The sequence below is a fragment of the Bos mutus genome, chromosome 13, assembly GCF_027580195.1.
Source record: "Bos mutus isolate GX-2022 chromosome 13, NWIPB_WYAK_1.1, whole genome shotgun sequence".
NCBI lineage: Eukaryota > Metazoa > Chordata > Mammalia > Artiodactyla > Bovidae > Bos > Bos mutus.
The window spans coordinates 44,334,861-44,362,506 of record NC_091629.1 but is presented as its reverse complement, the minus strand read 5'-3'; the positions used below and the strand labels follow the sequence as shown (position 1 = coordinate 44,362,506).

The 27,646-nt window shown below is 44.9% G+C and overlaps 1 protein-coding gene across 1 annotated transcript in view; it reads left to right on the top strand.

Moving 5' to 3' along the window:
• The first annotated feature begins 9,443 nt into the window (after positions 1 to 9,443).
• SNPH (syntaphilin) overlaps positions 9,444 to 27,646 on the top strand; it is a 44,915-nt gene continuing 26,712 nt past the window's right edge. Inside the window, 2 exon segments of the mRNA XM_070381520.1 lie at positions 9,444 to 9,561; positions 9,799 to 9,908. The gene's annotated coding sequence lies outside the window, so the exon portion shown is untranslated.

The following is a 27,646-nucleotide window of genomic DNA, read 5'->3' as shown; positions in this document are numbered from 1 at the left end:
TATCCATTTACCCCCTGAAAGACATTTATATTGTTTAACAATTAAAAATAGAGCTGCTGCATATACCTGTGTACAGTTTTTGTATGAATATAAGTTTCTAATTTTCTAAGGTAAATATCTAGGCCTCGGTCGTATGGCCAGTGCATGTTTAACTTTATAAGAAACTAACAAATTATTTTCCAGATGTACCTTTCTGCATTCCTATTAGCAATGTATGTGAGTTCCAGTTGACTTTTTGTTTACTTTTTTATTTTGAGATAACTGTAGGTTCACATGAACTTGTGAAAAACAATACAGATCCTGTATACTCTTCATCCAGTTTCCCCAGTGGTAACATCTTACATACTTATAGTACAGTATCAGGGACACTGACATTGATACAGTCTGCTCACCTGATTCATGTCTCACCAGTTTTACATGTGCTCATTTGTTTGTGTGTGTTTAGAATGAATGTGTTCGCTCAGTCGTGTCCAACTCTTTGCGACCCCATGGACTGTAGCCCACCAGGCTCCTCAGTCTATGGGATTTTCCAGGCAAGAGTACTGGAGTGGGTTGCCATTTCCTTCTCCAGGGGATCTTCCCAACCCAGGGATCGAACCCAGGTCCCCTGCACTGCAGGCAGACGCTTTACCGTCTGAGCCACCTGTGTGTGTTTAGTTCTATGCAATTGTACTACATAGATGGCTTCATGTGACCACCACCACAGTCAAGAAATAGAACAGTTCTTTCACAGGAATGACCTGATACTTTTTTGTAGCTACTGCCACTTCCTTCCTTCCTTTACTCCCTAGCCCCTGAAGACCTTTAACCTGTTTTCCATCTTTATAATTTTGTCATTAATATAGTTGACTTTTGCAGGTTAATTTTATACCCTGTTACAGTTACAGTTCAGTCACTCGTGTCCGACTCTTTGCAACCCCATGAACCACAGCACGCCAGGCCTCCCTGTCCATCACCAACTCCCGGAGTTCACTCAAACTCATGTCCTTTGAGTCAGTGATCCCATCCAACCATCTCATCCTCTGTCATCCCCTTCTCCTCGTGCCCTCAATCTTTCCCAACACTAGGGTCTTTTCAAATGAGTCAGCTTGTCGAATTAGGTGGCCAAAATATTGGAGTTTCAGCTTCAAACATCAGTCCTTCCAATGAATATCCAGGACTGATCTCCTTTAGAATGGACTGATTGGATCTCCTTGCACTCCAAGGGACTCTCAAGAGTCTTCTCCAACACCACATTTCAAAAGCATCAATTCTTCGGCGCTCAGCTTTCTTTATAGTCCAACTCTCACATCCGTACATGACCACTGGAAAAACCATAGCCTTGACTAGATGGACCTTTGTTGACAAGGTAATGTCTCTGCTTTTTAATATGCTGTCTAGGTTGGTCATAACTTTCCTTCCAAGGAGTAAGCGTCTTTTAATTTCATGGCTGCAATCACCATCTGTAGTGATTTTGGAGCCCCCAAAAATAAAGTCTGACACTGTTTGCACTGTTTCCCCATCTATTTCCCATGAAGTGATGGGACCAGATGCCATGATCTTCGTTTTCTGAATGTTGAGCTTTAAGTCAACTTTTTCAGTCTCCTCTTTCACTTTCATCAAGAGGCTTTTTAGTTCTTCGCTTTCTGCCATAAGGGTGGTTTCATCTGCATATCTGAGGTTATTGATATTTCTCCCGGCAATCTTGATTCCAGCTTGTGCTTCTTCCAGCTCAGCGTTTCTCATGATGTACTCTGCATATAAGTTAAATAAGCAGGGTGACGATATACAGCCTTGACGTACTCCTTTTCCTATTTGGAACCAGTCTGTTGTTCCATGTCCAGTTCTAACTGTTGCTTCCTGACCTGCATACAGGTTTCTCAAGAGGCAGGTCAGGTGGTCTGGTATTCCCATCTCTTTCAGAATTTTCCACAGTTTATTGTGATCCACACAGTCAAAGGCTTTCGCATAGTCAATAAAGCAGAAATAGATGCTTTTCTGGAACTCTCTTGCTTTTTCCATGATCCAGCGAATGTCGGCAATTTGATCTCTGGTTCCTCTGCCTTTTCTAAAACCAGCTTGAACATCTGGAAGTTCATGGTTCATGTATTGCTGAAGGCTGGCTTGAAGAATTTTGAGCATTACTTTACTAGCATGTAAGATGAGCACAATTGTGCGGTAGTTTGAGCATTCTTTGGCATTGCCTTTTTTTGGGATTGAAATGAAAACTGACCTTTTCCAGTCCCGTGGCCACTGCTGAGTTTTCCAAATTTGCTGACATATTGAGTGCAGCACTTTCACAGCATCATCTTTCAGGATTTGAAATAGCTCAACTGGAATTCCATCACCTCCACTAGCTTTGTTTATAGTGATACTTCCTAAGGCCCTGGTGTCTGGCTCTAGGTGAATGATCACACCATTGTGATTATCTGGGTCATGAAGATCTTTTTTATAGAGTTCTTCTGTGTATTCTTGCCATCTTGTGACCTTGCTAAACTCACAAACTACTTTTAGAACTTTGTTTTTTGTAGATTCTTTGGGATTTTTTACAGACTATCATGACTGCAAATAGGGACAGTTTCATTTCCTTTCTAATCTATTCCCAGTGCAAGAAGGAACTCATTCCTTCTTGCACATTAATCATTAAGTATGATATTAGATATAGTTTGTTTTGTATGTTGTGTGGGTAAGGGTGGGGTAGTGGTGGGTTTGGGCATGTTTCAGTAATTTTTTTCAAGTTGAGGATATTCCTTTTTATTCCTAATTTGCTGAGAGATGTTTATTTGTTTTTATCATAAGTAGGTATTGAATTTTTGTATATTCACAGTATTATGGAACCAATACCATTATCTAATTTTAGAACAGTTTCATCAGCCAAAAAGCAACCCCATTCTCATAAGCAATGACTCCTCATCCCTCCTTCCCCTCAACTCCTGGCAACAACTCATCCACTTTTTGTTAGTCATATAATATATGGCCTTTTTTACTTAGCATAATGTTTATCTATGTTGTAGAATGTATTTGTACTTCATTCCTTTTAATGGCTAAATTAATATTCCATTATATGGATATGAATTTTGTTTATCCACATCAGTTGGTAGACGTGGCTTGTTTCCATTTTGTTGTTGTTGTTTCCATTTTTTACTATTATGAATAATGTTGCTCTGAACAAGAGTTTGTAAGTTATAAGGTTTTTTGTATACATGTTTTCTCTTTCTTAGATATATACGTAGGAGTAGAATTTCCGGGTCAAATGATAATTTTATGTTTAACTATTAAAGGAATTTGGAGAAGGAAATGGCAACCCACTCCAATATTCTTGCCTAGAGAATCCCATGGACAGAGGAGTCTGGTGGGCTGCTGTCCATAGGGTCGCACAGAGTCAGACATGACTGAAGCAACTTAGCATGCCTGCATGCATTGGAGAAGGAAATGGCAACCCACTCCAGTATTCTTGACTGGAGAATCTCAGGGACAGAGGAGCCTGGTGGGCTACCGTCTATGAGGTCTCACAGAGTCTGACACGACTGAAGCGACTTAGCAGCAGCAGCAGTGTTAAAGGAATTATCAAACTGTTTTACAAAATATCTGTGCCTTTTTACATTTCTACCGACAATGTATGCGTTCCAATTTCTCTATATTCTCACCAGTACTTGTTATTGCCGCTTTTTTTTATTACAGCTATCCTAGTGAGTTTTAAGTAATAACTCATGGTTTTGATTTCCATTTTCCTAATAACTAATGATGTTAAGCATCTTTCCATATGGATTTGCTAGCATTTTGTTTAGGATGTTTGCATCTGTGTTCATGAGGGATATTTGTCTGTTTTTGTCCTTTCTTGTACTGTCTTTTTCTGATCTTGGGATCAGTATGGTACTGACCTCATAAAAATTACTTGGAAATTGTTTCTTCCTATTTTATTTTTCTGTGAAAAGACTACGTAGAATTTGTACTATTTCTTCTTTAAGTGTTTGGTAGAATTAACCCATGAAACCATCTGGATCTGGAGATTTATATTTTAGAAGGTTTTAAACTATGAATTCAATTTTTTAAATAATTGTAAGGCTATGCAGTTGTCTATTTCATTTTGGGTGAGTTTTACTGGTTTGTGGTTTTCAAAGAATTGTTCCATTTCATCTAAATTGTGTACAGTTTTTTGGAGTGTTCCCTGATTATCCTTTTACTATCTGCAGGGTCCATAGTAATAACCCCTCTTTCATTCTGCTAAGTCGCTTCAGTCGTGTCCGACTCTGTATGACCCCATAGACGGCAGCCCACCAGGCCCCCCTGTCCCTGGGATTCTCTAGGCAGGAACACTGGAGTGGGTTGCCATTTCCTTCTCCAATGCATGAAAATGAAAAGTAAAAGTGAAGTCGCTCAATCATGACCAACTCTTAGCGACCCCATGGACTGCAGCCCACCAGGCTCCTCAGTCCACGGGATTTTCCAGACAAGAGTACTGGAGTGGGGTGCCATTGCCTTCTCCCTCTTTCATTCTAGATACTGTTAATTTCTGTCTTCTTTTTTCTTTTCAGTCATATTAGAGGCATATTAATGTTATTGGGCTTTTCAGAGCTTTTGGTTTCATTGACTTTCTCCTTTGCTTTTCTTTTTTCAATTTCATTGATTTCTACTGTGATATTTATTATTTCCTTCCTGCAGCTTGCTTTGAGTTTATTTTTCTCTTGTGTTTTAGTTTTATTAAGGTAGAAGCTTAATTGATTTGGGACCTTCCTTCTTTAAACATTTAATGCTATTTGTTTCCATCCAAGCACTGCTTTAAATTGCATTGCACTAATTTCAATAAGTTGTATTTTCAGTTTTGTTCAGTTCAAAATATATTCTAATTTTCCTTGAAACTTCCCCTTTAACCTTTGGATTATTTAGAAGTATGTTGTTTAATTTTCAAGGGAGAATTTCCTGTTACCTTTATATAATTATTCTATTCATTATGGTCTGAGAACATACTTTAAATGATTTTGATTCTTTTAAATTCATTAATGTTTGTTTTATGATCTAGTATGGGATCTGTCTTAAAAACAATATGTTCTGTAGTTGATAGGTGGAGTGTTCTATAAATGTCAATTGAACCTAGTTGTAATAATGCTTTTCAGTTCTTCCATATCCTAGCTTATTTTTGTCTACTAGTTCTACTGATCACAGAAAAAGGAGTGTTTGTGTCTGCAGCTATAATTGTGAATTTATTTCTCCATGCAGTTCTGACAGGTTTTGCTTCATGTATTTTGAAGCTCTTCTACAATTATTTACAATCCTTTTATTTTTGTATAATGAGTACTTTGTCTCTGGTAATTTTATTTTCTTTGAATTCTACATTTTCTTATATTAAGCCATTCCAGCTCTCCTTTGATTAGTGTTACGGTGTATCTTTCCCCATATTTTACTTTTAGCCTACTTATATCATTCTTTAAAGTGGATTTCTTGTGGACAGCATCTAATTAAGTAATTTTTTAAGTCCATCCTGATAATCTCTGTTTAGTTGATGTGTTTATACATTTAATGTAAATATTGACATGTTTGGATTTAGATCTACCATCTTATTATTTGTTTACTATTTGTTTCTTCTATTTCTCACTTCTGTTTCCTCCTTTCTTGCCTTCTTTTGGGATATCTGAACTTTGTTTCAATTCCGTTATAATTTATCTGTTTTTTTTTTTACTATATCTTTTATTATAGATATTTTTAAATGGTAACTCTAAGGATTCAAAATTAAATTCTTAAATTTTCACACTGCTGCTGCTGCTGCTGCTAAGTCGCTTCAGTCATGTCCGACTCTGTGCGACCCCATAGACGGCAGCCCACCAGGCTCCTCCGTCCCTGAGATTCTCCATACTTAGAATCAGTATTTTACCACCTTGAGTGAAGTATAGAAACTTTGTATCATTTAAGTTCCTTTAGACTTCCTACTTTATATTGTAATCATAATTGTTTTATATATTATATCTATCTACATTGAAAACCCACTAGACAGTGTTATGATGATTTTTGCTTTCAACTGTCAAACATATTTTAAAGAATTCAAGAAGAGAATAGTCTACTAAATTTACCCAAATATTTATCATTCTTATTGTCCTTTTCTTCCTGATGTTCTAACTTTCCTTCTAATATAATTTCCCTTCTGTTTGAAGAATTTTCTTTCACAGTTCTTTTAGAGCAGATCTGCTGAAAATAAATTTTCTTTTTTTTTTTTTGAAAATAAATTTTCTTATCTTACCTTTATCTTAGAATGTCTTTATTTTACTTTTATTCCTGATGGATATTTTTGCTGTGTGTAGAATCCTGGTTGACTGCTCTTTTCTCTCAGCAATATAAAATTCTTGTTCCATTTTTCTCCTGCTCTTCATGGTTTCAGTTGAGAAATTCACAGTTATTCAAAGCATTATTCCCGTGTAAATAACACACCATTTTTCTCTGATTGCTTGCAAGATTTTTCTTTATTCTTAGTTTTCAGTAGTAACCAGAATTATTATTTTTTATTATTATCCTTGTAATGATTTAGTTCATCCTCTTTGGGGTTCACCAGAAGGCTGGAGATTGTAGCTTTATTTATTCCACTCTGTTTTCCTGCCTTCTTCCCACAATTGCACCTGCATCTGGACCCAAATGGTGGGAGGAACAGAAAGAGACAAAACACAAATACCAGCAGAGGTTCACACTCTCAGGCCCACAGCTACTCTGACTGGAGAAATTTTTCCTCCCTCAGAGTTTTAGAGACCTGTGGGTCCCAGATGTCACAGCCACCACTGCAGGATTCCCTAGGACTGGGTCATGAGATAATGAAGAAAAGATTATAAAATAAAAGTAAAATTATTCCCCTCACTCACCTTGAGCATTAGGGGTCTCTTTTCCTAACCCTCAAGCCAGAACTAGGCATCTTCTCTGTGATGATTCCCCAGTTCCAGATTTGGGGCTGTCTTGAGACCAGGCTGGGGGATACCAGAGGAAGCAAAATTGGTAAACTCACTAGTCAGTGGTGTGTCAAATTCTATCCTTCTACCCCATTTTGCCTGCTAGTATTTTCAGAATCCTCGAGTAGCTGCTACATGCATTTTCTTCAGGTTTATTGTGGCAGTCAGTGGGAGGAATGTGCTTACCCAAAACTGGAACCAGAAATGCTTTTGAAAATAAACAAATTTAGTATTTCTCAATTTGTACTAAACAAAAGCAAAACTACTAGTTTCTTTTGAATAATTCATTTTGTGTTTAAAATCCTCATTGCTTACAATTTCTATTGTAACTAAACATTGGCTATCTTCTTCTCAATCACATGCTTTATGTTACTGAGGAGTCTTTGCTAGCTAACACCATCCCAGAGGACAGTAATGTGGATAGAGATCCTCTCTCTTTTGGGGGGTGAAGTTCCTTGTGGATATTTCTGGGAAATGTAGTCTTCTAAGTATCAAGGAAAAAAACATGAGGACAGACAAAAAATATTTTTAAATGAGGATTTCAGAAATTATCTCCTGATAAACGAACAGTAATTACATGGCTTCCTTTGGTTTTGCATTAAGTGTAAGTAAGTCACTTATATTATTTAGGTGGGCTTTAGAGCAGATAAAATGTTTCATCAATTAACTTGCTAATTTAGCATCAGGTTTTTGTTTTTTAGACAGCAGGCCTTAATTCAATGGCTTTTTCAACTACAATTTCCTGTTCTTACTACAATTGCTCTGCTGTATTTTTCCACAAAGCATAATATAATACGGCCATCTGACAGAAGAATTCATTTTAAATGATGAGGGGAAAAAATAGCCAATGCCAAAAAATTTATAGGCATTTTTTGCGAAATTATATGTACTGTTACAGAATCATGGATTTACCACAAATCAGAGCTACAAAAAAAGATTTAACTCTGAAAAGTAACAGTTCACTTAAAACAATTATTTCTTATTATATATAGTATATTGCAAATATTATAATTGTATATTGTAAATATTAACTATTTCTTACCAGGCCAGTATTGCAGAGTCATGATATGAGATCAGAGAATTCATTTTACAAATACTTCTCTGGAAAAGTCAGCTTAGGGTGAACTTAGGGTACCAAGTTAAGCCTTGCCAAGAGTAGACAGAGACTTAAGGACTTTAGGAATCTTAGAGACTAGGATAACATCTGACCTCATGTTCTATAGAAACTAGGGCTTGGCACAATGCATGCTTACTCTCTCATTTACCTAGTCAATATTTATTGAGCATGTGATATGTGTCAGGCGTCATCTAAGCAATGGGAATATGGAAAGAGATAAAGTCCCTACCTTCATGGAGTGTACATTCTAGTGGGGGTAATAATGAAAGACTACAAATAGTAAAAATTTAATATCGTGGTGAAATACAGCAAAACTAGGGCAGAGGAAGTGAAGGAAGAGGGAGTCACTATTTTATTTAGGGTGGTCAAGAAAGGCCTGGCTTCCCTGGTGGCTCAGTGGTAAAGAATCCACCTGCCAGTGCAGGAGACAGGTCTGATCCCTGAGTCAGGAAGATGCCCTGAAGAAGGAAATGGCAACCTGCACCAGTGTTCTTGCCTAGAAAATCCCATGGACAGAGGATCCTGGCGGGCTGTAGTCCATGGGATTGCAAAAGAGTTGGTCATGATTTAGCAACTAAACAACAATTGGAAGAACTGAGGGATGGTTTGAGTAAAGGAGTTACTGATCAGATAGTTAGGGCTGGTTCTGAAGGAGGGAGCACCTTCCCATTGCACCCAGATTCCCACACATAGAGAAGATAAGAATCCAGGCCCAGAGAGTGAGTTACTTTATCTAAAGTTACAGGACTAGAAGTGGAAGGGCTAGGCAGAGAGTCCAGTTTTCTAGACTTTTCCTACTTGTTTTTTCTCTTCTTCCCTCTGACAGTGGATGGAAGACAGACACAGAGGGGAAGGGTGTATAATGAACACTTATTTTAGGTATTGATTGTTTTTACCTTTCCATCTTTCTGATGATTCACCATCTTAATACCTCAAAGAAAAACATTTTTTGTTTTCAGATATTTAAGATTCTTACTATCATTTTCCTAAGTAGTCTGAGTACTGTTTGCATTAGATACTCAGAGGTACTTGAGTGAAAATATTCTTCAAGGAATTAGGATCAAATGACTATTTAAGACCACCATGTGACAAGAAGTGAGTTTAGTATCAACATCCCATGTCACAGATGAGAAAACTGAGGCCCAGAGAGGTGACAGGACTCGTCCAGGGTCACACGACCTGTCAGTGAGCCAACATGCTCTGGCCAGGTGCCACCACCGGTTCTAAGTACAGGCGGGTGTGGAAGTGGGAGAGGCCACCCCTATTCGGCGATGCTGGCATCGCGGCTCCCAAAATCTCTTGGAGCAAGATGCTAACTATCTCTTTAAGAAGGAAAGTGAAGACGGGGCGCTTACGCAGCTGCCGGCGAGCCGCCGACTGGCTGGTCCCCTGCATCCACCTCACCCTCCCTGTCCCTCCCTCCCTCCCTCCCGGCAGCCCCAGCCCCGGCGAGCACCCAGCTAGCCGCCTCCAGCAGGGGCTCCGGAGAGCAGTTCGGCGGCCTGGGCAGGGCAGCCGAAGCCATGGAAGCCTCCGCAGGTGATGACAGGGACCTCCGGGGACCACCGCCCCAGCGGTGCCGCCGCGGCCCAAATGCCAAGTGCGGGTGGGGGAAGGGGAGGCTCGGGGGAGCAGCCGGAGCGCCCAGCGGTCAGCCAGCCCTCCCGGCTTTTCGGGCTGCGGCGGCCCAGCTGTCAGCGGCTGGGGGACTCGACCGCCCCGGGTCCCCGCCCACGCTCACCCGCCCCTGTCTGTCTGTTTTCCCCACCGCCGCAGGTTGCTGATCTGGGCCAGGCAGCTGCAGCAGCGACTGCAGAGGCACTGCGCCAAGCCGGGCCGGAGCGGTGAGAGCCGCTGGCGGGGCTGCGGAGGGCGAGTGGACTCAGGTGAGGAGGCCTCGGCGGAGCCGGGAGAGGGGCCGCGTGTGCTGCACCGCTGCGGGCTGCGGGCGGGGGCCGCTCGCTGCGGTAGAATCCCTCAGAGGACACCAGCCGCGGAGGGGTTAACAGTGACTCATTCTTACCCTCCCTTCATTTCCCTACACCCTTCTAAGCGCCCCACCACCGCCACCACCTTGAAATTCACCAGTTAGAGGATGCTGGTAGCAGCAGAGAAGATGCCCGAAGTGGGCGATTTTAGGGGATTTTAGGGACCACCCCGTTTCTATTTGTCTTCCTGTTCCAGCATTTGGCAAACATTTAAGCCTCTTTCCTTCTTGGAGGAGGAAGGAGCAAGGGTACCTGAGGGTGGGGGGAGGATGGAACCTCAAACCCAGCCCAAGGTCAAGTGTCAATGACTGCTTCCTTCCCTTATTCCCCTGAGAAGAATCAAGGCCCTGAGGTAGATCTGGAAAAAAAAGGCCCCTGACCCCGTAGAGTAGGAGCTCTGAGCCTCAGTCTCCCTGGAGCTTCCTTGAGATGTGATAATTTCTCCTTCTGCTCCTCAGCTGGCAGCTGGGCTGTTGGAACACCAACTAGCCAGGGGAGTCCCACATTCCCTCCCTCACCCCTGCAGTCTGAGGAGAGGCCTGTTTCCTCTGCCTTCTCTGTCCATCTGGAGGTGGGATGGGCTGGAGTTGTTTCCCCAAAGAAGGTGATCTCTGCAGGCAGGGTGGGGGAGGGAAGGTGCCAGAGATTGGGGTCTTGATGTCCCTTAGCCTGCTCAGAGGCCCCAAGTAGCCATCTTAAAATCCTTTAGGCGTGGGTGTCTGTCTGCTTGTCTGTTAAATGCTGGAGTTGGATTAGATGGTCTGTTCGATTTTAATATGCCATTCAAGCAGCTCTTACATGTCAGGGGGACATCTCTATTAAAAGCAATCTAGAATTTAAACTTGGGTCTATGAAATAATTGGGGTTTCCTCAGTTGATCTCTTTAAACTCAGGACTTCTCAAGGGAAGCATTGACTGTGTGGGCCTTGTAGAACTGGAGGCGTCAGACAGTCCTGTATTGGCATCTCCATGCCATCACTGGAATGACCTTTGTCAAGCTACTTCCCTCCCCCAAGCTTCAGTTTCCTCATCTGTAAATCTGGGAAGAATTTGTCAGAGGGTTGATGTGAAGACTGAATGAGACCTATATGAAAGCACTGAAAATACTGCCCATGCCTGGCACATAGTAGGTTCTCAGGGATGTGGGACTTGGGAGGTAGACTGGAGGAAGAGGGGAGGAGTGGCTCCTCTTAGTCCTGTGCTTTCTCACCTCCCCACCAGTCTCTTCCACATCCTTATAGATGGTTCCCTGCCAGGGGATAATGTGTGCTGGAGTGGGCTGGGCTGCCAGGCTGAGGGGCCTAGGAAGCAACCAGGAGGTACAAACATTTCCGGTGCAAGGATACTGATATCATTCCAGCAAATGGTGGTCCCAAGGAGGCACATGTAGCCCAGCACTGGGTTTGGAAAATGTTGGCATCAAAGAGCAGAGTCCCTTAGGGAACAGAAGCATCAAAATCTTATGTGCTGACAGGGAGGCAGGGACCAAGCCTTCCTGTTTTCACCTGGATCCCACTCCTGCTTCCTTGCACTCCAGGAGTCTCTCACTAGAATCTCCATGAGATAAGGAGGCCAAGACTTTGGTGTCTGTATTTCCTATTCTTTATCATCCCTCCTGCTGTCCTGTTCAGCCTTACATTCACCCTTTCTCGTTGCGGTTTATTCCACAGATGCATTCTGCCTCTTGACAGCATGATAAAGAAGGCTCCCCATAAGGGTAGTGCAGGGCATTTTGCTGCTGCACCATTTGGGCCATAAGAAATTATTTCCCCAGCTCCACTACATCCCCATTAGTTTGTGAGCTCCTCCCGGCAGAGGCCTGGACTTTTTTCTCTCTCTGTCTTCAACCTCTAGCCCATGGCTAGGCATAAAGCAGGTCCTCAGTAAGTGTTGGATCAAATAAGTTTGAGGAAATTATGTCCCTAAGCCAACTAGGTTAGAGAGAAACTGCGGGAGTGTGTTGACAGTGTAGGGAAAAGCATTGTTAAGTATAGTACTGTGCCAATTGTTGGCTGTCATTATTATTGCTCTTACTATTGCTATTGCCAGTGGCCAACAATTGTTTCACCTTCTCCCTGAGTCAGGCTTGAAGGAACTAGATGTGCCTTTGGGAGTGATGATGGTGGTTCTGGATGGTGAAAGATGAGCATAAAGAGAAGAAAATTGGGAAGAGAATGATTCCAGCCTCTTGTATTTCGGGGAAGGAGCAGATAAGGAGAATCAAACAAGTCAAAATGGACAGGTAGCAAAAAATCAGGAGACCCAGGTCCCAGGTCTTGTTCTACTACCACCGCATTGAGTGACCTTGGGCCAATCATAGCTCCTCTCAGGACCTCTAGTTCCCCAGGTATAAAGTGAGAAGACATGATCCTGAAGCTTCCTTCTGCTTCTGACATTTTGTCAAGTGGATTTTGTTGAATAAAAGTAAGACAACTATTATTACTCTGAGTATTATTTATGGAATAGCAGACCATTATCTATTTCAGGTAATCCTTGTAACAGATTATACTGACGTGAAAGTAGAGGAGTCTGAGGCTTAGAGAGAGTGACCTTCCTAAGGCTACAGAGCTCGAAGTGGCAGAACTGTTATCCGACACCTGGTCTATCCGAGTCGAAAGGGTGAGCTTTTGCAAAGGTTTCGCTACCTCCGCTTCTAGTCACTGTGAGGTGTGTGTACACTTGTAACTGTGCCTAGGGCTTTGGAGAAGGGGAAGCTGTGAAGGATTCTTGACAAAAGATCAGGCATTTCTCCAAAGGGACTGTTGCGGGGGAACTTGCTGGGTTGACGAGTGTGTGAGTTAGTGCTGTAAAGTCTTCCTTGCTGCGTGAGCTCGGCTTTGCTGATGAGTGGCCGGTGCCCCTTTACCCAGGAGAACGGCTGGGAGTGAATGACAGTCATGACAGGCACACGTTTTGAGCTCCTCCTAGGTCCTGTGCTCTGTTTTACACAGGTTCACTTACTCTTCAAATAATCCTACTATGTGGGCTTAGACTTTAATCTTACCCATTTTATAAGTGAGGAAGCCAGGGCAGTGAGACAAAGGATCTTGCCCAGAGTTACACAGCTAAGTTGTGGTAGATCCAGAAACAGTTTAGCTGAGAGTTGAAAGAACTGCTTTTAGTCTGAGCCTTCTCACTGACAGCGTGACTTCAGGTTAGCCAGTTTCTCTCTGCATGTCCTAAATGCACTGGACGCCTCTATGACTCTAAAGGGCCTAAATGCTGCCTTGTCCCAGAACAAGAGTGGAGTTTCCTTGTCCGGCTAAACATGGATCAGCCTTTGTTTATTATTTATTTATCAGGCCCTGTTCATGCCTTGGAGAAGGAAATGGCAACCCACTCCAGTGTTCTTGCCTGGAGAATCCCAGAGACAGGGGAGCCTGGTGGGCTGCCGTCTATGGGCTCACACAGAGTTGGACACGACTGAAGTGACTTAGCAGCAGCAGCAGCAGCAGACCAAGCACATAGGATACAGAAAAGAGTAAGAGGCGATCCCTAATTTCAAGAAGCTCACGGCTAATAGAGGAAGACAACTATCTAAGCCTGTGGGTATGGTTGGACTATCTAGGAGCTGTGACAACACTGATGTGGATGTAATGGGACAGGGAGAAAGGGATGGCCTCTTCCTCCTCTCAGGAAGACTTTAGAGAAATGATGCCATTTTCTGCATTAAATTTGTGTATAATAGTAATAATAATAAATGTTCTACCCAGATTAGGATGTTTCCAAGGAGTTTTTGACTCTTGACTGCAGCAACCCAAAAAGTGGCCACAATCTGAGGGACCATCCCAACTCACTCTGTGGCTCAGTTCCAAAGGAGCCATCCATTTGTCTCAGGGGGCCTGGAATCCTCCCTGTCATCAGAGGCCTCTAGAAGCAGGACTCTGGGGCTCCTCTTGGAAAGCCTGTCTAGTGCCTATAACCATCCAGTGGGCTTGGGGACTTCTTCCTCATGTCATTATCCCACCTGTCCAGACCACCCGACACCTGGAGAGGTGAAGGCATTTAGCCAAGATTACTCAGCAAGGCTGGGATCAGAACTCTGGCCTTATGGGGACTGCATTTCTGAGCCATAAGGGTGTCTTTCTACATCTAGGTCACTAGGGACCTAAGGGGCCGTTTCTTCATTTGATGGGCAGCTCACACCGAGTAGAGGTTTGATGCAGATGATGTGAAGCTAAGGGCCCTTAGAGAGAGGAGGCCTGTGTTCCCAAGCTGCTTTGTACTGCCTGATGAACAGGTATTTATGAAGTGTTTGTCATATGCTAGCACCTCTGTACTGAGGTGCTGAACCAACCGAAAGAGAACACCTGGGAAGCAGCTTGGTACAGTGGAAAGAGCAAGCGCCGAGGGGCCAGGAGACTGACCTCAGCTCTGCCAGGACTCCCTGGGTGGCCTGAGGCAAGGCTCTTTGCTTTTCCACACCTGCAAAATGATAGGCAGAGGTGGTGATCTCTTCAAGCACTGACTGGTTAACAATTCCGCAACACTTTCTTCTGTTCTAGAACCACTTTAAGGGATACAAGAGTGGATATGATACAGATAACTGTAACCTGAGGAAGAATGAGATAAATATAACTAGAGGTATGAACACATGCTCTGTGGGTTTGCTGGAGGGAGAGGGTTTGGGAAAGGCTCAGTTCAAAAGCTACCTCTTCAAAGATAGGATGAGATGCGGATCAAGGTCGGGGGGCGGTTTGAACCATGAGGAGTAGCAGAAACATGCTTTCATTCTGGACAGGAAGGCTGTATAGCAGAGCAATGGTCCTCAGATTTCAAAGATCAGTATATTTGAGAATCCATCCTAGGTTGGCCAACTTTTTACTCTGCCGAATAAGGACAAATTACACTCGTTCTGTTTACTGTTATAGTCATATAGAGAGAAAAAGAACATTTTAATACCTTTATCCCCAAAGTAAGAAGGCTATATTAAATCAGGGAAAAAAATGATTCCTTCAAATCAGATGCATTTTGCTTTATTTAAAAACTCACTGCAGGGATTTCCCTAGTGGTCCAGTGATTAAGACTCCAAACTGCCAGTGCAAGGGCCTGGGTTTAATCCCTGGTCAGGGAACAGGCTCTCACATGCCACAACTAAGACCCAGTACAGCCAAATAAATAAAAATAAATACTTTTAAAAGTCTCATTGCATTGTCCATATTTTGCAGCAGACCAGGGAGCTTCCCAGGTGGTGCTAGTAGTAAAGCACCCGCCTGCCAAGGCAGGAGAGAGAAGAGACACAGGTCCAATCCCTGTGTTGGAAAGATCCCCTGGAGGAGGAGGATCCACTCTAGTGTTCTTGCCTGGAGAATCCCATGAACAGAGGAGCATGGCAGGCTACAATCCATAGGGTCACACAGAGTCGGACACAACTTAAGTGACTTTGCACACACTCACTGTCCTTGAGTTTGGCTCTGAAGTCAGGCTGCTTGGGCTCAAATCCTGGCCAATTTTTTCTCTAGAGCCTCTGCTTCCTCATCTGTAAAATGGGGACATGACACTGTCTATCTACCTCCTAAGGTCACTAGAGGAGGTCCATATGCTATAGTAAAACATGTAAAGGAAGGAACCTCAAACTCTCTTGTCCATTTTGGGCTTTGGAAGATGATAGCAAATTGGAGAGTATTTACTTGAAAGAGGCAGCTGCTAGCCTGCCTGCCACTCCTGCCACGCAAGAATGTGGGCCACATGTTGTCGGATCTTCTCATTTATAAGAAAGAAACCCAGGTATTTCCCTGGCTGTACAATGGTTAGGACTCCATGCTTCCACAGCAGGGGGCATGGATTCGACCCCTGGTCGGGGAACTAAGATTCCACAAGCTGCATGGCCAAAAAATAAATAATTACAATAATAAAAAATAAGACAGAAATCTGAATGTTTGTGACATCTTTTGATTTTTTTTTAATGTGACCAACTAGGCAGCCTTTTAAAATACGCCCATTAAAGTGTGTCTGTATCAGGTCATCAGTCTGTGCTTCCTGATGTACAGTGTTAGATGCCAGACATGTAGTGCTCATAGCTGTTGGCTGAGGATGAGGACAGAGAAAGGAAATGAAGCTGAGAGTGCAGACCTGGACCAGGGATGCCCTCCCTCTCTTCAAGACAGGGGAACACATTGCTTTGGCCACTTGGATCTTCTGCTTCTGGCCGCCTGCTTCAAAGGCCCAATTTGTGCCCCTTCGCTTCTGGCAGCACTGTCAGGAAGGAGTCTCTAGAGACTGAGGCTTCCAAACCCCTCTGAGCCCCCTGGAACCTGCCAGCCTCCCTTCCACAGGGTCTTTGGAAGCTTGATCAGCAGCCTCAGAAGGGGGAATTTGACTGGTGGCCAGTGAAGCCGGCACAAAAGCTACCCTTGAGAAGCAGGTGTGAGGAGAGGTGCTGGTATCTCCTCAGCAGGAGGGGCATTTCTTGTTCTCTGGAAGCCACGCTGGTTCTACCACCTCTGCCTGGGTTATGATGAGGTCTGGACAGTAAGTGATCTCTTTTTGACAGCTCTGCCACATAGCCACCCCCAAGGAAAAGCTGGGATCTGATTATGAAGGAAGCCTAGAGTGTTCTCAGAGAGGACCTCCTGATTAGCTGGAGGAACCCCACTGACGTGCTTTCAAGGCATTCTGGGATTCAGACTAAAGCCACTGAGGACAGTTTACATTTTTGTGGCTCCACTTAATCAAATATTCATCAAGCATCTACTGTGGTCAGGCTTTACCCCGGCCACCGTGGGGGAATGCAAAGAAATGTTTCCATTCATTCATTCAGCCAGTGTGTACAGTGTCCAGTCTATAAGCAGGTACTGATGTTCAGTCCCTCCCACTCAGGGAGATTTTGAGGCTGATAAAGATATATGGATGATACATGGAGCCTGGCTCATAGAAATATTAGTAACAGCTGCCATTGGATTGCGTGCCTTCCGAGTGTTAGATGCTAGATTGTAGTACCTGCTTTAGAGAGTGGGTATGGGGATTGAATGGAGTCTTCATTTGAAACACTTACTGTGCCTGCCACATGCTGGTGCTCAGTAAAAGGGTAGCTGCTTTACAGTAACCTTGCAAACTGGGCAGATCCAGAAGAAAGGCCAAGACACTTGTTAGAAAAACAAGACGCAAAACAACTCAGTCCCACTTAGCTTATGTTATCCTCATTTTATAGATGAGGACACTGGGGCTCAGAGAGGGGAAGTAGTTTGTTCAGAGCTACTGTGTAACAAGCTGGTCTGTTTGGCATCAGAGCTATGTTCTTTCTTCTAAGCCATATTGCTTCAAAAAAAGTGGTTAATGAATAAAGCAATAAAGCTACTATTCAACAGGTGAGGCAGTGCCACCTGGTGAGGTGGGGCATTTTTATAATTGAGGAAGCTGAGACCAGTGGAAAGAAGGAACTGGCCATACTCGTGTAACCAGAAAGTGGTGGGGTTGGAACCCCAACCCAGGCATGTTGGACATGGCTTCCCACACTGCTGGGATGGAATATGGTCATCAGGTATGAAGACAGTTGTATGTGGAAACTCAAATTTCAGTCACATGAGAGATCTTGGGCTTCCACATGCCCTGAAGGGCAGTCCCCAGATCAGCACTTACAGGTGCCAGCCAGGGAGGACAATTTAGGCTCAGTTCAAGGAAAAACATGCTAAACTGAAAAACCATCTAGCAATGAAGCAGTATATTTTGAGAGCTAGTTTCTCATCTCTAGGCTGCTCCCATAGGTCTTGATGTTCTAGAAGGAATTCTTGCAATGTGATGGGATGTGGAATGGCGATGCTCAATAGTCTTGTAATCTAGAGGGTCGGGAATTCTAGCATAGGACTGGTCACAGGTGATGCAAGCAGTGAGTGCTACTGGCGTCCCCAGGATAAAGGGTAACCGTAGGCTGGGGCTATCTGGGAACGCTTCCTAGTGGGAGGAGCTAGAGCAGGATCTGAAGGGTTGGGGAAAGGGAGAGGAGTAGGACTGGGTAAGCTGAGCAAGTCCTAGGGTGGTGAGCCCACCAGTCTAGCTGGGCTGTAGGGTTAGTACCTCTCAGCGAAGGGCAGTCCCCTGTTCTCCAGAGCTTTTTTAAATGGTAGAAATGGCACAGGGAATCCTGGGTCTTTCCCAAAGCCTCATTAGGAGGCTAGTTTGGCACCACGTCCCCCTCTTCCCTCCAAGCCACTGCTCCTCTCTTCATTGTACCACTCACCTCCTTCCATCCTCCCTTTCGGAGGTGGCAGACTTCGGACATTGAGCTCTCCTGGGAGACAGGTGTGCCAAATGTGGCCTCTGCAGTGAGGCGAAGCCTAGGGCGCTGACCAAGGTCACCTTCCTCTCATTTGGGGCACAGAGCTGAAGCCGACCTGGGCCTCCTAGGGGCTACTTGCTGCTCAGGGTGAGCTCTGACTTCAGAGTCAGGCCTGGTTCATCTCCAGTTCTGCTGCTTGTCAGCCTGAGACCGCAGACAAATTGTCTTACTCCCCACCCTCCCCTCCCAGCCCCCACCCCTGGGCCATGTTCTCATCTACCAAAGAGGGATCGATCATTCATGCCTGAGAGGAGAGGATGATCTGCCAAAAGGGCATGGCACATGGCAGATGGCCCCACAAATGCGCCTCCTTTCTATGGCCTCAATTGCTTCTCTCCCCGCTGGGTCCCAACCCTTGTCCCTGCGAATGATAAGAGGCACAGGGATGTGTGACATGGCCTATCCTCCTACCGCTCTTCAAGGAAAGTATTATTATAAAAGAGGAAGTCGAGTCACAGGGAATTGAAGCGACTTGTCTTTTGTATGTGGCTGAGCTACCAAATAACCAATTCCTGAGCCCACTTCTCCCCATTCCTTTTCTCCCTTTGCTTTTTCATTCTCTTTTCTCTCCCTGTTTCTGCTCCTTTGGGCCTGTGGGTATCCATTCCTCCCTCCTCAGCCCTTAGCTGGGCTCTTCCGAGCAAGATTACCAGCCCTGGGGCTGATTGGAATGAGCCAGCCTAAGAGCTAACGAAAGGTATTTTGCTGCTTCAGAAATGTCCGTAAGGGGCCCTTGGTCAAATTCTATCCCAGTCAGCAGTATTCCCTCCACGGGCCCCTCCTTTCTACCTCCTTTACTTAAATTCACCCTGAAATTTTCTTCCCATCACCACTGCTATCTCCCCATGTTCCCATCTGTCTCAAGGCCCAGTTCATGTGCTATCTTTCAGGAGTCCCTATTCGTCAGCTCCTTCCCGGAGCCCAGGCTCCTAGTCACCAAGCCTAGCTCTGTAAGCTCAGAGGACGGAGAGCTCCTGACCCTCCACACCCTCCCATTTCCTGCACTACAGAGAGCAGCCCCCAGTACCCAGGGCCCGGCCTAGAGCTGTAGGACTACTTGAGCCAACTCCCTGGCTTGTGGCTGCCTTCTAAAAACAGGGGGCGGGTAGGCTCCATGCCTAGGAGAGGATGGGCCTCAGAGTTGTTAGGACTAGCAGGAGATGGCTGTTGTGAGGAATCTCAGAGGCTAGCCTTCCAGTGAAGGAGCCCAGGATCCAAGTCTGGACAGCATCAGATCCCTCACCCTGCTCTCTGAGTGGTCAGCTGAGAGCACGGACTTTGGAGCTGGACAAGTTGGACTGCCACCTTGGTCTTGATCATGGACTTACTTTGTGACTGTGGGAAAGTCACTTGATTTCTCTGACCCTTTTGTTTCCTCAGTAGTAAAAATGGGCTTCATAGTCATAATTCCAGCCTCATAGGAGCAAAGCTGGGTAGAGAATTAAACTAGATTAGAAATCCCATGTGTGTAAAGCCCACAGCACGGGGTTTAGCACACAGTAGGTGCTTAATAAATGCTAGTACCCTTACACCCAGTTAGAAGGAAAGAACTTTATAACTTCTCTAGTTTTCCAAAGATCTGATACATCTTCGGTTGGTAGTGAGCTCCCTTCTCACTGGTGGTATTCAAACAGTCTAGGTGACTGCAGAACAGGACTGTTATTCAGAGAAATGGTGCTTCGATCAGCATCATTGGAAGTTGGGCTTTGAAATCTTCACATTCTTTCTTGTCCTTAAGTTCTGTGATTCTGTGAAGACGTTGACTCAGATCTCCTTAGTCAATTATGAGAAACAGTTGGGGTTTGGCTTGAATGTCTGCTTAGCACAGATAAAAGACAAAAATCTGCTGGAGTTATGAGCTAATTGAAGGCTTTCTCCCAAGAAATGACGAGGCTAGAAACAAAATCAGGTCTAAGAAGAAGAGTTCTCACACACCCTATGAAGGGAACCCGGCTGGGATGTTTAGGGTATGAGGCTAAATGTGTAGGCTGACTTTTGGGAAGGCTACACCATGGTCGATAGCGTGAACTGCCCAGAGCAAGGCCTGTGCTTGATTTGCCTCTGAATCCCCAGTGCCCAGTGCAAGCCAGGCATACAGGAAGTGCTCTGGACAAGTAATGAGCGAATGGCAAATAGCCTTGATGTTTTTTGCAGATGGAATCTCTTGAGTTTAGAGACTCTTAGAACTTCCTAGAGGCCACGTGGTGGTTTCCTACTCAGTGCATGGACGTCCGTGCATCTGTGTCCATGTCTGTGCATGTGCCAGGCTTCCAAGAAAGACCCCTCCTGCTTGCTGCTGCCCTGCCGTCTTCTCTTTCTCTGGCCTCTTCCCCTCCTTCCAGCTCTTGATGTATACATCAAGCTGCACCTACTTAGAAGTGTGAGTTTAACATGGGATGTGACCCATGAAACTATCACCACCATTAAGATAATTAACACATCCATCAACCCCCAAAGTTTCCTCTTGCACCTTTATAGTAATTCCTTCCTCTCATACCTCCCTCTCCATTCCCCTCCCCAGGCAACCACTGATCCGCTTTCTGCCACTTTAAATTACTTTGCATTTTCTAGAATTTTATATCAATGGAACCATATAGCGTATACTTTTTTTGATTGGGGCAGAGGGTCTGGCTTCTTGCACCTGGCCTGATTATTTAGAGATTCACGTTGTTGTGTTTATCAATAGTGTATTCCTTTTTACTTCTGAGTAGTACTCCACTGTGTGTAAGGGTAAACCATGATTTGCTTTTCCCTTTGTTTGTTGATGGACATTTTGGTTTTTTTCTAGTTTCTTGCTATTACAAATAAAGCTACTGTGAACATTTGTGTATAAGTCTTTGTGTGGATATACCTTCTTATTCTCTGGGGTAAATACCTAGGAGGGAAGTGGAATGGCTAGGTCCTTTAGTAAATGCATATTTAAGTTAAAACTGTCCAAGTGTTTCCAAAGTGGTTGTGCCATTTTACATTCCCAGCAGCATGTGTGAGAGTTCTGGTTTCTTCACATCCTCAAAGCACTGAGTATGATCAGTCTTTTTATCATTAATCATCCAATAGGTTGTATAGCGGTGTCTCCTTATGGCTTTAATTTGCATTCTCCTAATGACTGATGATGTTGATCATCTTTTTGTGTGCTTATTTGCCATCTCTATATCTTTGGTGAATTATTTGTTCAAAAATTTTTCCAACTTTTAAATATTTAACTGTTTGGCTGTCTTACTATTATTGAGTTGTAAGAGTTCTTTATGCATTCTTGATACAAGTTCCTCATCAAATATATATTTTGCAACCATTTTCTCCTAACCTCTGTCTTGCCCCAGAGGGCCCTCTGGGAGTTTCAGACTTAATGCGTGTGTGTATGTGTGTGTGTAAGAGAGAGAAACTAGCTTCCTGGGAGACTCTAGCTTCTGAATTCAATCCTTCTCTACTAGCATGTGGAATCACAGGACAGACCTAGAAGTACTTCCTAACCTAACCTCAACAACTTCATTTTGCAAACAGGGGGCCTGAGTCCCTGAGACCATGGGGTGTGGTGTTAGAGCCCACACAGACCTCTGATCTCTAGAGGAAGAGGGCCCAGGCTGGAGGTCTTGATGTCTTGATTCCTGTGACCCCAGAGAGGCAGGTCACCTCTTTGCACCTCCCTCACTTGTCTGTTCTATGGGCACAACTGTGCCTTCCTGTAGATGAGAGGCTGGTGCAGAGCTATCTCCCTGACCATCCCAACTCCAAGGACAAGGAGTGTGTCAGCACCACCTGTTGCCACAAAAGGCTTTCAGGAGACAGAGGAGGAGGCGCCATGAATTCATTAAGGAAGGCCAGGTTTTAGTTGCATGGGCTAGAACAGTGCAGGGCAAATTTCTCTGCTTTGCTCTGGGCATGTGAAGCCTGAATCAGGACATCATTATCTCTTCTGCCAGTGCCCTTTTGAAGCTCTCCAGCAGATACATGCTGTGTGTGTGTGTGTAGGCTTAGAAACCCTCAAAAGATGGAAGATAGTGATCCATAGCTGATGTGTGTTAACAGCCCATGTCTTATTGGTGTAACAAGTGCTCCAAAAGTCAGAGGTACAGTTCGGCCACCATGGCTGAGCTGTGAACACTGTCTTCTGTGGAGCCACACACAGACATCTGTACTTGAATTCATCCTGGAAGATAAGCAGGTGGAAGAAGCTTGGAAGGGCGCTCTAGGTGGAGGGCACTGCACATGTCAGAGCATGGTGAATCCACAGGATGAATCAGTGAGAGTGAAGATGCTTGGGAAGGTGTGATGGGAGGTGAGGCCGATGACAAGGCAGAGGCCAGGTGGTCACACAGTTCCATGAGGTTGGGGTGTTTCCTCCATTTATAGATGGGGACACTGAGGTACCAGCTCAAGAGAGGGGCACCCTCAGGTCTGTGAGTCAGTGGCAGAGCTGAGTGTCCAGGTTCCCAGTTCCATGCTCTCTCTCCTGTGCTGGGCTGTGTCCCAGGACAGATGGATGGTGACACTCCCTCAGGGCCCATTCCTGGTGCCTGCATTGACTATGTGGGGTTCTTAGGCCCTGATCACCTGGTTGGCTGCCCCACTTCCTTCAGCTGGTGTCCGCTAGGCCTTGATTCTGAACACAGTCCTGTTCCTGGCACCTGGGAGACTCTGAGCCACTGAAGGCGTGATGCCCACTTCTCTTTTGGCCCTCACAGGCTAAACAACAGCTAGCCTGACTCTAGCCAGGATGTTACTGCTCACAGTGCACAGGCCAGAACTGCCACTGCCACTCTGGACACTTGTATGTTTTAACTGGGTGGATAGCTCCCCCAAACAAAAATAGGGTTCTGTTATTAAGGGAAGAGGGGAGAGGAACATCGGATGGGCAGTGATGAGTGCCCATCACCCCCACCTATCCAGAGGCCTGGGCATCATCACGGTTCTTCCCTCTCTTTGGTTTGCCCATCTCTTCCAAGCCCTGTTGTCCCCATAAATTTCTCTCAAAGCCATCTTTGCTTCTCTCACCTTCTCTCCTTTTCTCCCATCTTCCGTCTCCCGGTGCCTCTGCTCATTTCTTCCAGCCCACTCTCAGCAGAACTGGTACAGGGTTGCCTTCCATGCTCTAAACCTGAGGTTGTCCTTCCTCTGCTCATAACTTTTTACTGTAGCCTCAAAAGGTGCTCCCACAGCACCCAGTCTCCCATCTGCTCCCTCTGGGCCCTACACTGTCTGACCGGTGTGCCCAGCCCCTTGTCTCTGCCCTCCTCCCGCAGGCCTCTGGAGTGTTGACTCCCGCCCCCTGTGCTCAACCTGGAATGATCCCCACAGACAGCTCTGCATCCACCCGCAGAAACCTGCTCCTGAGTTCTGCAGAGACTTTCCATCCTCTTCCCAGCCCCTCCCTGACACACACTCTGATTACTGGGACCACTGGGGAGAACCCAGTGCACATAGACACTTGGTAAACATTGACCAAAATGGCCTTGCCAGAGCTGCCACACAGATAAGAAGGGCTGTGAGTAGGAGAGGGAGAAAGCTTGAGGGGGCATGGAGGTAGGCCACTTTTGAGCTCAGGCTCTCCAGGAGGCCTCAGTTTCCCTCTTTGCCATGTGGGGATGAGGACACTTGTCACTAGCCAAAGAGATGCAGAAAGACCATCTTGGGTAATTCTTGTGTTTGAACTGGAACTCCTTGCCTTTTAGGAGACAGAACTAAGTGCCTGTGGTTTTATCGAGGGGAAATACAGCTGCTGTGCATATGTTTTGGGGGGAGAATCAACTGGCAACTCAACTCTTTAGCAAAGCAGTTTGCAGCATATTCATACTCTTTAACCCTATAAATCTCTCCTGGGGATTCATCCTGAGGAAATAATTCTAAATACAGAAAAACATTTATGCACGAAGATGCCTACTGTGACATCCTTTTTGAGAGTGAAAAAGTCTAAATGTTCAACAAAAGGGGATGTTAAGGATAACCATGATGGAGCCATGACATGGACTATTATATAGCCCATAAGATACTTTTCATAAAGAAAATGCCATATCATGGGCAATTCATAAACTGTGTTAAATTTTTGAAAGATACAAAGATGCCTCTCTACCATGGCTATAACTATGTAAAAATAACACCCCCACCACCACCCCCCACCAACCAATACAGTTTTCCTTTTATGCTTAGAAAAAACTAGAAGGAGCAACAGTAAAATTAATCAGTGGTTTCTCTTTGAGTAGCAAAAGTGGAGGGTTTTTTTTTTTTAAGGTGCATGCTACTTTTATAGTTGGAATGTGTTAGTTCCTCAGTCATCTCCAGCTCTTTGCAACCTCATGGACTGTAGCCAACCAGGCTCCTCTGTTCATGGAATTCTCCAGGCAAGAATACTGGAGTGGGTTGCCATGCCCTTCTCCAGGGGATCTTCCTGACCCAGGGATCAAACCAGGGTGTCTCGCATTGCAGGCAGATTCTTTACCATCTGAGCCACCAGCAAAGCCCTATAGCTATAGTAACAATATTCATAAATAGAGCTATATTTAAAATTTAAAAATTATCCAGTTGTAGCTAATTTGTGACCTTCTTGGGATGAGTTATGTCTCTGGGCCTTGGTTTATAAAATAAGGAAATGGAATTATGGCTCATTGGGTAGTGTGTGCCAGGATTCTTCACAAGCATTATCTGATTAAAATTCCCAATGGAAACTCCATGTTGCAGATGAGGAAGCCAAAGGCCATGGTCAGTCCTCTGCTGAGAATTAAGTTTCCAGATGGATTCTGCCCTAAGAAAAGCCCCTGCTCTGTACGCCTCCTCAAGGGCCCCTGTGATTATGAAGATGTTTGTGTGCTCCGGAGAAAAGTCAGGAAGAGGGACACCTGAGAGCCTTGTGTCAACACAGCCAAGAAGAGTTTAGCTTATATAGTCAGGAGGCGGTGTTTGCCAGCAGGTGAGGAGGAGAGAACTTTGTGCTAACTGCAGCCAGAGCTGTTGGTCTCTGCTTCACCTTTCTGCCCCAGCAGACTTCTCCTAAGCAGAATTTGCCCTTCAGCCCAAGTCCCCATTCCGTGTTCCCAACTTCCCTGTATGTCCAGTGCCCTGGGTTCAGAACTGCAAGGGTTCGAGTCTCAGCTCCACCAGTTCATCCTGGGGCTTTGGGCAAGGGCCACCCCTTCCCCCAACCTCACATCCTCTATCTACAAAATGGGATCAGGCTAGACTAGAGATTCCAAACTCCAACACCAGATAGCTAACAACAACAACAAAAAAAACCCAGGTAAAGAGCAAGAGTGCAGGTGAGAATTGACCAAAAGGAGCCACTTTTCAGCCTCAGTCACTCACTGCTCTGCAGGAATGCGGGCACAGAGCCACAGGATCTTTGGGGTTAAGACAGGCTGGGAAATCTCCAGGTTTTTTAAGTATGAAATCTTTCTAGTTATAAACGTTGACTGAAAATAAAATGCATACAAATGCAGGCCAAAGCAATCTGGTCTATTTGCATGATATAGCCTGTGGGCTGCCAGTTTGGGACCTCTGGACTTTCCTGCCTCTGAGCACCCTCTGGCTTTGACCCTGTCAGCTTAGAAAGTGTTCACAACCTAAAAGTTGAGAGTTATGTTTCATTTGGTGGGGATTTTTAGGACTTCAAGCCCAAGAGACAGCATCTCAAGTTACCCTGAGACAACGGTTCTGAGGAGGCAAGGGAAGGAGCCAGATTATACAGAAGTTTTGCAACAAAGGACAGGCAGTCTGAACATCAAAAGATTGTTGTTAATTAAAGAAAGCTGAATATCCCAAGTTAAGGAATTTAGTGCTTTTCTATTTTGGGGAAGATGCAAGAGTCTTGGCTCACTGAAATCGTTCATATATATATATATTTCTATATTTTTGGCTGTGCTGAAATCATCATTCTTTTGATTTGCACTTCAGCTATCTGGGGCCAATATTCTGTTTTCACACCTTGAGTTCCTCAGGGCTCACAGTAGAGAGTGGCTGCAGTCTGATGGCTGCTAGGTGGCAGGTATCCTCCACCTTCCTGAGTTTCCTTAGGGCTCAGTGGCTTGGAAGGCTCCCTACCATTGCTGATGACTGTGACACCCTTGTTTACTGATATGACATGAAATATTCCATTTCTCAAGCCTCTGGTTCCTGGACTCCTAGCCTCAGGTATCCCTAGAAGTAACACTGGGCAGAGTGAAGCCCAGGTCTGTGAGAACAAGGAGGCCAGTGTGCTAAGGAGGAGGCCCTAAGTTTGACTCCTGGGCCCCCACACATGCCCTGGATAGATTGTTATTGTTGCCATTCAGTCACTAAGTCATGTCCAACTCTCTGGGACTCCATGGACTGTAGGATGCCAGGCTCCCCTGTCCTTCACTATCTCCTGGAGTTTGCTTAAATTCATGTCCACTGAGTTAGTGATGCTATCTAACCATCTCATCCTCTGCCACCCTTTTGTCCTTTTGCCTTCAACCTTTCCCAGCATCAGGGTGTTTTCCAATGAGTCAGCTCTTCACATTAGGTGGCCCAAGTATCAGAGCTTCAGCTTCAGCATCAGTCCTTCCAATGAATATTCAGAGTTGATTTCCTTTAAGATTAACTGGTTTGATCTCCTTGCTGGCCAAGCGACTCTCAAGAGTCTTCTCCAGCATCACAGTTTGAAAGCATCAATTCTTCAGCCCTCAGCCTTCTTTATGGACCAGCCATCACGTCTGTACATGACTACTGGAATAGATAACAAGGGCCTTAAAAGGCCCTGTCCTGTTGCTTGCTGCAAACCTTGTCCTCTCTGTGGCTTGTGGTGTGCTTGGCCCTGTGCTTGGCAGCTTAACATGCACAGGCCCACTTCACCATGTGACAGTGATTAACCTCATGTGGACATAAGGAAACTGGCCCTGATTATGACTGGCCTGCAGGCACACAGCTCCCCTCTGAGCTGGGATTTGAACCCAGGGGCATCTTGCTCTACCCTCTGAGTTCCTGCCTTTATTCCTTAGCCCGTCAGAATGCTTGCTTTGTGCTGGTGCTGATGGCCGTGTTGAGTACATGGACTGCACACACACAGATGAGCATAGTTATATGTGTGTACTAGTGAGCACATGAATACAACTCGACCTGTTTTGTGCAAATCTGTGTCCTGGGCACCTATGCTTAGAACAGTCAATTCTTATTTGCAATAGTCATGTTCTGTCACTATAAACCAACTGGGAACCCTGAATTGGTGCGAAACCATTGCTCCCGAGGGAAAACAGAGTTAGGATCCTGGAAGTCTCTTGTTACGTTTTCATCAATTGATCAATAAAACCTTGTTTTATTTATTTGTGTTTCTGTTTTAAGACAGCGCCTTTACTATACATTGTTGATACATTCACATTGAGTTTGTGCCAGCAACCCTGTAACTCACACCTCAGGG